This window comes from Octodon degus, unplaced genomic scaffold, assembly GCF_000260255.1.
Source record: "Octodon degus isolate 3935 unplaced genomic scaffold, OctDeg1.0 scaffold00083, whole genome shotgun sequence".
NCBI lineage: Eukaryota > Metazoa > Chordata > Mammalia > Rodentia > Octodontidae > Octodon > Octodon degus.
In genome coordinates, this window is record NW_004524659.1 from 135,724 (window position 1) to 147,231 (window position 11,508).

An 11,508-nucleotide genomic window follows, 5' to 3' on the forward strand; every position below is an offset into this window, starting at 1 on the left:
ATAAGAAAGGTAGCCTTTAAAAAACATAATTAGAGAATCTACATATAAACCCTTAAGTTCAGCATTACTCTGCCATTTTTAAGCATGTGCAGCAAAAATTCACTCTTTTTGGGCTACTGACCCTATGTCCAGCCCCACTGTTTGGCTTGGGTACACCTACCAACTCCACCACTGTAAGAATGGTACACATCGTTTCTTTAATGTGACATCTTTCAGATACTTGGTGGCCTTTCGGATATGCATACCCCTGATGGGCTTGGCAGTTTCATGCGTGTTCTTAAAGCGAATGCGAAAATTTGAGCCTTTTTATTTTCATTATGTTGTGGAGTTTTCTGGGTTGAGAAAGTAGCGAACCATTTTCACAGGTCACCTCATGCTGCTCACAGGAAAAGCTTTTTTTTTTCCCCTAGTGGGTTGAACCTAGGGCCTTCACGATGAATTACATTTCCAGCCCACTTTTTACTTTTACTTTTTGAGACAGGATATCCCTAAGTCAGTAAGCTGCCCAGGCTGGTCTTGAAGTTCTGACCCTCCTGCTTCAGCCAACCACAGTGCTGGGGTTACAGGCCTGAGTCACCAGTTCAATTCCCTTCTGACTAATTTCAGAGACAAGAGGTTGGGGTTCCAGTTCCTTTACAGCCCATTTGCACTTAATAGACTTCACCAATCTGTTTAAGTACCCTATGTGCCAGGCCTTGAAATACTAGGAGAAGACTCCACATAACACCACTCCCTGGTACTCTGACCTCATCTCTCTGTTCTCAGGTGATGAGGGGCTTCCTGCTCTGACTGGAGAGACCCAGCACATCCTCCCAACATCTGCTCAGCTTCTCCGCACTGCTGCCCTTGTCTCCCCAGCAGATTCAGTCACCCAGTTACCATTACATACCAAATGCTCAGTACTTAATTTTGTTCTATCTGGTTCATACTCAAATGCTTTTAAGACTTTCCAATCTATCACCTCTCCCTGAGTCAGCAGGAAGCCTTCAAATCACAAGGAATAAAACTCTCCCCTTAAGTCTGCCCATGCTGTCCACAGTGGGCAAAGAAGACCAGGAAGGCTCTGCCAGGCCACAGAGGTTCCTGGAAGGCAGCACCAATCCAGACTCAATAGACAGACATTTTTCACCTGCAGTGCACACACCTGTGTTCTGAGGAGAAGCCTGCTGGCTCTACAAGCTTCGAGGGGGCCAGTGAGATAGCTCAGTGGATTGGATTAAGTGCCTGCTTTGGCAAGCGCAGGGACCAGGGTTCGATCCTTGGTCCCGCATGCCACACCAGCCCCCACAGGCTCTGCCCCCAGGGAGTGCTGTGTCAGCAACTAAGTGCTGGTATGGTGGTGCACACCTGTAATCTCAGCACTGGGGAGGTTGAAAACAGGAGCATCACTGAGTCCGAGCTGCATAGTGAGACCTTGTATCAAATACATGAATGAAAAGAAAGGAAAAAAGAGAGAAAGAGATAGATAGATAGATAGATAGATAGAAAGAAATGCTTCGAGGACTTGTTATCAATGGTGGTAAATGACAAAAGTGAGTTGGATTTGGGGTCTTCCTAGTCAACAGTCTCTTTCTAACTTCACCTAGTCCTCACACCCACAGAGGACATTGGGAACTAGCAAAACAAAGTCTATGTCAGTTACAAAAATGGAATGCTGACTCTCTTAAGCCTCATAGGTGTAGGTGTAAGGACGTGTGTGTGTGATATGTGTGTGTGTGCGCGTGAAGGGAGAAAGAGAAGGATAAAGAGAAAACAATAAGGCAGAGGAGGCAGCAAGATAAGGAATCCGTCAGCAAAGAAGCAATGCTAGAGCTGAAGGGAACCTTCCTACTTATTATTCTATATTAGGGAAGACATCCCACCATTTGTTTCCCATTACAGCCTTCAATTCCCTTCTCGTTCAGGGGACCTGAAGCACAGAGCTGGCTTGTTGATTGGTTTGAGTTTAATTCACTTGTGTAATATCCCTGTTCAGAATGATGTCTAATTAACACTTTTGTTGGGGGGAATAAAACCTCCCATAATCATTAATGAACAGGGGAGGGAGGGAGAGCTTGCCCAGGCAGCAGCCTCCATTCTACCAGGCTGTTTGCTAGCTCCATCTTAGAGATGTCTTAATGAGACACGTCTTGATAATGGGATTATTGCTCACTTTGTACTGGGATAAGCAGATGAAGCCAAGACATGAGGATGGAATGCTCAAAACCACATGAGTCAGCACTCATACCTAGGGCTGGGGCCTTGGACTCTGGAAGCCCAATCCAGAGAAAGGGGGCGCTCTCCAAGCTGCTCTGTAGAATTCCAAGTACTTCTTTCTGGCTTCCTCACCCACCCCAGGCCATTCAGGGAGAAGTAAGACCACAGATTTGCTTACAGTTTCATCCTTTGGAAAATGACTTCACAAATGTGAGTTCAAAACTCCTTGCGGACAGAGAACACCAACTTTTCTTTGATAGATGAAGAAAATGAAGCTCAGAGAAGCTGCGACTCGCCCAAAACTAGGTCACAAAACTAAGACATGTCATGATGCCATGGCCAAGAGTGGAACCCAGATCTTCTGACTCAGAACCCTGGGCTTCTTGGAGAGTGGGCTTGGCTTACAGGTCCCTGGTCATGTGCTTCTGCCCCCCACAGAAGTTCCATAGAGTTGAAGTCCTTTGAGTATATATAGAAAACGCTGAAATGGTTTGGGGTCTTGGGCCTCTAATGGTAGAAGAATCATCTCAAATTACTTGCAAGAAAGAAGAGTCTAAATGGCATGTTTTCATGGGGTGGGGAAGAAAGGAAGCCATACTTCCACAACATTCTCAAAAGAATCGACGACCCAAAGTCATACAGTTTTGCAACTCGGGGCCCGTCATCGCTGGTGATGTCTTCTACTGAGAAATGCAGAACACAGCAAGCTGGGACAGGGACAGGAGGCTTTAGGCTCCAATCTCACCATGTCCATCTGGGTGACTTCAGGTAACCTGTTTAAACTCCTTGGGCCTCAAAGACCCTAAACCTCACCCTGCCTCATATACAGGGATCCTTAAGGTTTCAGACACATGACGAGAAGAAAAATAGTGGTTAGAGGACAGCAGTGAGAAAATGCTATTTTTACTCTCCACCCTTTTGCATTTTTTGAATTTTTGTACCACATGCATTACCTCCTAAAGTATAAAATTAAAAATTTAACGAAAACACATTAAGCCATCTGGTTATAGAGTGCCTTACACATACAATCTCACTTAATTCTCTGCACAGCCCTGGAAGGTGGAGATAATTTCCCCACTTGCATGAGGCAAGTGAGACTCAGCAAGCTCAGATAACTCAGCCAGTGTCGTAAGTCTGACTAAATATTAGGTCTAGGATTAAAATTAGCATTCCTCTGATTTCAGAGTTGCTATTTCGTGCTTTCTCTCCTGTATTACAGGTACTCATTCGATCTCATAAAAACTCAGAGCTAAGAGATAAACTTGATGTATATTGGAGGAGAATAAATTTCGATATATTGCCACAGGAGGTCTGAAAATTTTCCCCTCATTATCTAAATATAGGATTCCCATAAGTGCTTGCCTTACAACCAACTGCACACTGGCTGCCTGCAGAGAAGTATTAAAACAGACACACGTGCGTGCACACGCACACACCTAAGCTTCTGTCAAAGCAGGAAAGACAGAAGATTAGAATGACTACCAAAAATGCACTCTTGTGCTCCCTTCGGCAGCACATATACTAAAATTCGAACGATACAGAGAAGATTAGCATGGCCCCTGTGTAAAAATGTGCTCGTGTGGTCCCACGCTTGGAACATCTGCCCAGGCGGACTGGCCAGAGCTGTTCGCCCTGTCGGACTTGTGCGAGGCGTGCACCCTGTGCAGTGCTTTGCTGTTAGGCTACTGCTCTCCTGCTCTCAGCCCACAAGCCCTGCCCAGGTTTACCCACACCTACCTATGCCTCTGGTGCACGGACAGCACCCAAGGGCAGGGCTGGGCCACAGGTATCTCTTCACACTACAGCCACACACAGCCAGATGCAATTATGTGCTTAATAAAACTTGGAGCAGCTGACCACGAAGCTAAAGGTCATTTACTCCAACTTAAAGGCAAATGAGCCCTCTGGGTAAGGTAACTTCCACCAGACAGGGCTGCGCAGCGGAACACACACTAATATCCAGAAAAAAGGTCAGGCTCTGCATCCTAGATCCAGCGAAAGAGAATTTGTCTTAGTTATTAGTTTGTCCGTCTATAAAACAGAGGTAGTAACTATTTATGGGACATTAGCGAAAATTAAACAAAGGGGCTGTGAAATCCTTAGTACATGCAAAGTACTGTGTATCAGTTACATGGTTTAGAAAGGAAAGAAATATGGACAGGGACTGTAGATCATGCACAAGGGCCTAAATCCAATCCCAGGACACAACACACACACACACACACCCCTTTTACAGGGGAAAAGTAAATTTGAAATATAACTGAGCAAACCCCTAAGATATGGTAGTACTCCAAAACTTCAGATTAGGAAAATGCCTCCTGGGCTTTCCTTCCCCAGTGACGGAAACTATCTCATTCACTGTAACCACAGTGTGGTGCACGATGCCTGCACAGCATCAGCAAACAGAGTAAATACTTGCTGCTAGCTACAACTAGAAAGCTTTGGGAACACTAAAGAAGAAAGGAATAACCCAAACTCTCCCTAAATCTCACTGAAGTGGCGTGAACCCATCACCGGCCACTCTGGGTGGCACACCCACACAACCATACGCACCCCAGCAAAGGATGTAAGCAAGAGTACATCCTGCGAACTCCGCACTAGGAGTCCCTGAGCAGGCCTGAGACAAGTGTGTGGGTAGTTTTGCAGGAGGTAACGGTCAAGGGTCCATGGTGGAGAGAGACAGGGCTGCCTACTTGGAAAGTTCTCGGCCTGGAGGCAGAAGTGAGCTGGTTTTCTCTTAGGGACTTGATAGTAATGGAAAGGCGGAGGAGGAACAGAAATAGCGTTAGGAAAACCCACATGGGAACACAGTAGGAAAGCAGGAGCGCTAGTCTTTTTTGAAGTGGTCTCTAGATTATCATTCTTTCCCTGGGGCTGCCCCTGCTCTATCCCTAAGACTGAAATCCTCTTAATTCTCCCTGAAGGTCAAACCTTCTCCAGACACCCTAGTAAGAAGCAATTTGCCCTTGCTCTGAGCTTTCTGGATATTCTACTCACAGGACAATTGAGCATCTACTGCTTTGCTCTGAGAGGACATAAACATACTGCAGACCTACTATGTGCCGAGCGCTTTGGGCTGGCCTAATTCTCCCCACACTCAGGCACTCTGTTATATCACCCCCATTTCCAGGAAAGGATGTGGATTGTGGGTTAAATGTAGTCTCTGACTCTACTCCTACTGTTCTGCCCCATTCTGCTGTGAGACTTCAGATCAGTGACTTAACTTCTCTGTGTCAGACTCTTCTGTGAAGTAAGTATAACTTGTGCATCTCTCCTCGCATGAATAAATAAACATGTTCAGAAACTGACCCAAGACTTACTAAACGATTATAACCAAGTATATCTGACTTCAACATCCATGTTCTTTCTATATCCAATGTCTGATTCCCCCGGATTTCTCTAAAGATGCTGCTGTTCCCCATCTCGCACAAGTTCCAATTAGGTCATAAGCCCCTCATGGGATAGGAGCTGTCTCCCACTCACCTGGTTACACTCCATGGGACCCACAGGGGATCAATCACTCAGACAAGCAATTATGGGTGATGAATGATTAAACTATCTCCTAGTTCCAGCAGGACAAGAGCAGGGAGGAGCTGGAGTTGCACTTGGCTTTGGATTGCTTTCGGTGCCTCCGACATGTGGAACTGAAGCACCAGGGCAGACACAGGGCAGAGAAAGAGGCCCCACAGAGATGTGGGGTAAAGAAAGCCATAAATCAGCTCCTTGCTCTCTTTGCCACCTCCTCACATGAACTCTGGCTTTCTTATCATCCATCCAAAAGGAGAGCGGTGCCAGGGCGTCAAGTAAAAAAAGGCATGCTCATCCAGAGAGGCCTGGGTGAGCGAGGTGGGACAGAGGTCCCATCTGCCATCCTGCCAGCTCAGCACTCCTACCTGCTCCCACCCCAAGGCCCTCAGCCCTTCTCCCTGGCTAGGGCATTTCTTCCGCCCTCCTAACCTCTGCCTACCCGGGAGGCTGGAGGCATAATTAGTAGTCGCCTCTCCTGGGGAGTGGGAGAGCAGAGTGGCTCATTAAACCAGCCATGCATGCCTCCTCTGCCAGTCTGCCTGCCCTCTCCTCTCCAGCTCCTTTGCTGCCGGTCCCCTCTCCCACCTCTCACCCTATTGGCCTCTCTTTTCCTGTTGTGCTGGGCTCCCAGCTGCCGTGCTCCCTCACCCATCTCGTTTCCTCCCTCCTCTCTCTTCTTTCTCCCTGCCTGCTTTCTCCCTAAACCACAGTTTGGAGTCCTAGAGTCAAGCCCTCCCTGCTCTTGTCTCTCTCTGCCCTTCTCCTGCTCCAGCCCTCAGCAGCCCTACCCTGTGCCACTTCTGCCTTCTCCACTTATTTCCAACTCTTTTCTCTGACCACATCTCCTTTCCTATTCCGTTCTCTTGGTTCCAGCTCCTATCCTCCTCCTCTCCCAACTCCCCCCACACTGGAGGAAGTATTTGTGTACATTCTTTCCGTCTCCTGGTGGGAGGGCAGGGAGGACGCATCTGACTTTGCTCAGCCTACGTGCCCTGCTAGTCGCTAGTCCTGCAGGTGAAGACTGGACTCAGGACCAGCAGCAGTTGGTAGCGTCAGACCCTTGGGGACAAAAAGGGACCTGAGGGTGAAGGCAGCAGCACAGGCTTTGCGCAGGAGTCATGCTGGGTCACCTACATGACACCTGCCAGCAACATCTGGGCTGCCCACAGCTGTTGCTGAGGAAGTCTGAAGCAAAGACCTCGTTTTTGGGTCCAGTTTCCACAGTTTAGGGTAAGAAATTCCAACCACAGAAAGAGTTACTCCCTTTGGTTTTGCCACGCCACCCCCTCTCCTTCTAAAACTGGTCGCTAGTGGTGAGCAGCTCTGGGTTCTGAGGTCAGGGAGGTGGCCTTGTGGCTCTGGAGCGGGGAGGGGTATGCCGTAGGGAGAGCATCTGGATCCCCGCAGGCTGGACTCTGCTCCTTGAGCTCCTCTGGAAGCTCATGCTCTGAGGTGTGGTCTTCCACAGCTGGAGCCCAGGGCCTCTCTACCTGGCCTACCCACCCCAGCTCCACCCGCTCACAGTGCCAACCCCTGGGTCTCTATCTGCTTCTTCCTTTTGCTTCCTATCTCCACCTCTGCATGATATCACTTGGGACGGTTCCGCAAGTACAGCATTTCTTTTCAACTGTCTAAAGCTGTACTTCTTCCAAGAAGCCTTCCAGGACTGACCTGCCCTTAAAGCTAAAAGGACATCTAAGAAACTAATCTCACCCCCATTTAAGAGTTAGGATGCCAGAGCAGTTAAATGGCTTACCCTTGAGGAACACTCTAGAGTATTAATGGCAAAGCTGAGAGGACATCCAAGTCTCTTTCTTCTTCTTGTGCACTTTGGCTCATACTGAACTGTCCGTCAGTCAGAGGACAGAGAACTGGTAGCTCTGTCTGGGCATCAGGGGACTTCCATTAGTCTGCCTCTGATTCTTTGTCCCAAAGTGCCTCTCCTCATTGTGAGCCTCTTTGCTGTATTTGAGACAAATGTTCTTAAATAAAAACTACGTGTTCCTGGAAGGTAAGGAACCACACTGCAGTCATCTGTTTCCTGAGCACCTAATGATGCTTGCCAGATTGAAACTAACCGAAATGAAAGCATACTGTCGACTACTGACACTGTGGTGGCTTCCCCACCAACATGAGTGTGGGCAAGCTTCCTTGGAGATGGTATAATAAGGCCTAGCCCAGCTCATAGGGAGCCAGCCTGTCCTATCACTTCCTCCCTGGCGCCCCCAAAGGACTGACTACAGGGAGAATGGAAGGAGCTCCTGCAGGCAAATTGGTGCCTTGTGGTTGTTGTTGCCCTTTCTAAGACCAAAGGGTTTCCAAAGGAAAAAATGTTACATGCAGGAACTTTGCCTATGGGGGCGGGGGGGGGGGGGGCATTTAATAGCTGCAGACAAAACTTGTATACAGTGTGGGCAGAAACGAAAGCCACACATGGTTCCAGAAAGAACTTTAGAAGACACCCGCAGACCCTAACATCACTCAAGGTGGTTGCTACTGGCTCCTCCCTTCTCCTTCTGGGTTAAAGCAAGATCCCTCCTCCCTGGTGGAGCATACACAGAAGAGGCCCCAGGAAGAGGCAGGCTGCACACATGCTGGGTCCATGGTGCTTTAGCAGCAGGCATGCAGAGCCCCTCACACTGGCAAAGCAATACAGATACGGACGGGTGCAAGGCAGCTAGCCCAGTGGTACGAGCCTGAGCCTGGGGATCCTCTCCCGTGGCCCTGCAATTCAGTTATTGTGCAAGCTCTTCAGGAGGCTGTTTGGGGAGCTCAGCCTCAGGGCCTGGATTTGGTCTGTTGGAAAGGAATCAGTGGAAGCCCCAGCTCTTAGCTGAACAGGGCAGCGTACCACTGGTAGGGTTTCTGGGGTACTTGAATGTGGTGCTATTCAGGGGAGCCCTCTCGGGATTAAGGGCAAAGTCAACAGGAAAACCGAGTACAAAGATTATCTGATAGGTGGGTAGCAGAAAGAACACTGGGCAGGGAGTGAGCAGGGTGGGACTCTGGCCCCAGCCACATCAGTCAGCAGTGTGGCCTGGGCAGGTGGCAGCTCTTCTCCAATCCAAGGACCAGGTCACCCCTGAAGTCCCTTCCAGCGCCGATGCCCAAGAACAGAGCATGCAGGATGAGGGGAGGCACAAACTAAGTCCTGAAACCCTTCCTCTAGGTATTTACAATGTGCTCTGCTCGCACCCCATGACCATCTCATTTGGATGACAATGGCTTTCATAATCCTCCTGGTTTCCTGCTCTCCCGAGTACTGTCCCTGTGCCCAGAAACTGGAATGCAGCCTCTCAAAACTTCATTATGTTGACCTACTTCTGGAGAACTCACAAAAGCAGCCTACTAAGAATCCAGGTGCACAGGCTTTAACAGCTCTCTGCCACGCCCCAGCCCCAATCAGACCCACACATGCTCTGGTGTGGGTTTCTCCTTCCCTTGCTGCCCAGGCCCTGTCCCCTCCTCCTAAGTCCTGCTGCAGGATGACCTCTTTAAGGAAGCCTGGTCAAACTGGCACCATCCACACCCTACCCGGCACTACTTCCTGTCCCCTCTGAATTTAACGCCTCAGGTGGCATTGTATTTATCCACCGCTGCTTATATATATCTCGGTAACAATTTACCTTCTCGGGCATAATTATCTCGGGCATAATTTACCTTCCGGGACCTACAATTGGACAGGGGGCTAAGCAAAATCCCTAGCAAAAAGCCTACCATCGCTGCCACACCCACAAAAGGGGGTTCCCAGTTTTCCCTGGAAATGGGAGGAGGGTTAAAAATATAAACATAGACAGGGGCTGGGGAGATAGCTCAGTAAAATAAGTGCTTGCATGACAAGCACAAGGGCCTGAGTTCAATCCCCGGTTCTGCCAAAAAATAAAATAAAAAAATATGAACATATACAGATACACAGCCATATATACTTTTTAAAAAGCAGTACTGGGGGCCAGGGAGATGACTCAGTAGGATAAGTGCTTGACTGGCAAACACAAGGATCTGAGTTCAATCCCGGTTCCACAAAATAAATAAATAAATAAAATAAAAAGCAGTACTGGAGATTAAGTCGAAGACCTTCACACTGAGCTATGTCCCCAGTCCTTTTATTTTTTATTGTGAGGCAGGGAATCCCTAAGTTGTTTAAGTCCAGGCTGGGCTTGACCTTGTGATCCCCATCTCCTCAGCCTCCCAGAATGCTGAGATTACAGGTGGGTGCCTCTGTCTATCTGTCTGTCTGTCTGTCTGTCTGTCTGTCTGTCTGTCTATCTATCTATCTATCTATCTATCTATCTCCTACAACCTGTAGAAGAAACAAACAGTATTCAGTCGTGTATCTGCAACTTTCTTTCCAACCTCAACTACACATTTAAAATGTTACAGGTATAATGAGCCTCTGTCTAGCCCAACTTCTTCCTGTGAGGAGTTACCAAAGCCCAGCAAGTTTAGGTAACTTGTTCAGAGTCACACAGTTCATCCACAGAGGAGTGAGGAAGGAAACATGGACGGGGGTGACGCCTCAGACAGGGTTCTCCATAGCAGGTGATGACATTTCCACCAGCTGACTGGATCAAGCAAACCAAGGACACCTGTCAGTATCACCCAGCCAGCCAAATTCTGCCCCTCTTGGTGGTGAAAATCCTGTCCTGGTCACTCAAGAGACACAGGTCTCAAGAATAGAGAGACTTCTTAGTCTCATCCAGTCTCATCCAGAGAAAAGAGCTGAAGGGCCCGGGCATCAGCTGAATGATTGAGGTTTGGGTTGAGATCCTGCCCGATGCTAGCCACTCGGCCACGTTTAGCTGCTGCTGAGGGTGCAGCCCCACGCTTTGGATGCTCCGTGCGAAGCCCAGGCTGTTTAGGGACTGAGAAGAAAGCATTACAGAGGACACGGGCCACTGCATCTTCCTCCTCAGACCCAATAAATCCAATGCCCTTCCAGTGGTTCCATCATCTGTTATCATGACAACGTTCGCATCTCGGTTAACCACACCACTGGGGAAGAGCAGCGGTGCGGATAATGTAAAAGTCATTTCTTTCTGGCATTGGAAAGCGCAATGATTAATTTTTACCAACACTTAATTATGCTCCACAGAAGATAATATTAGAAAAAATAAAAGTGCGCACCTTCTCTGGGCACATATTAAGTGATGATCCTGTGAGAGGTGCTGAACTGGAAGAAGAACCAGGCTTTAAATTGAACATTCATTACTGGGACTTACAGGGTGAGAAGCCACTCTTAGAAAAAAGATTCACCTGACAAGCAGTTTGGGGGGCGTGGTCTGAAGTGTGTGACAGTCACTCTTGTGTGTGCTTGGAGCAGAGACAAGAGAAGGAAGAGACAAATAGAAAAGGGAGTCTGGGTACCCACCGAAGGAGCACCACAGTCTCACACACAGGAAGTGGTGGTAAACAACTCACTACAATTAAGAACAGAATCTGTCCCAGTATAAGCATTTCACTCTGGAAACCCAAAGGAAGCAGATCATCAATCTTTGGGGAAGCTGGGAAGACTGCCTTCCGAGAACGGCTTATGTGGTACACCTGAAGGTAAATCCAAACAGAGGTCTGCTGGGGTGGCACGGGACTGTGATTCCGGCAATCTGATGGGCTGACACCAGAGGGTCAGATGGCAAGTCTGAGTGCAACCTGGGCAGCTTAGTGACTTAGTGAGAACGTGTCTGAAAATTTAAAATAATAATAAGGGCCGGGGAGACGGCTCAGTGGAATAAGCACTTCCCTGGCAAGGGCAAAGGCCTGAGTTCAGTCCCCGGTTCCACCCAAAAA

At 48.4% G+C, this 11,508-nt stretch overlaps 1 protein-coding gene and 1 pseudogene across 1 annotated transcript in view; one reads left to right on the forward strand and one right to left on the reverse strand.

Moving 5' to 3' along the window:
- Window positions 1-11,508, reverse strand: part of Kirrel1 (kirre like nephrin family adhesion molecule 1) — a 92,673-nt gene that overhangs the window by 52,982 nt on the left and 28,183 nt on the right. The window lies entirely within an intron of this gene.
- LOC111818229 lies at window positions 3,694-3,768 on the forward strand (annotated as a pseudogene).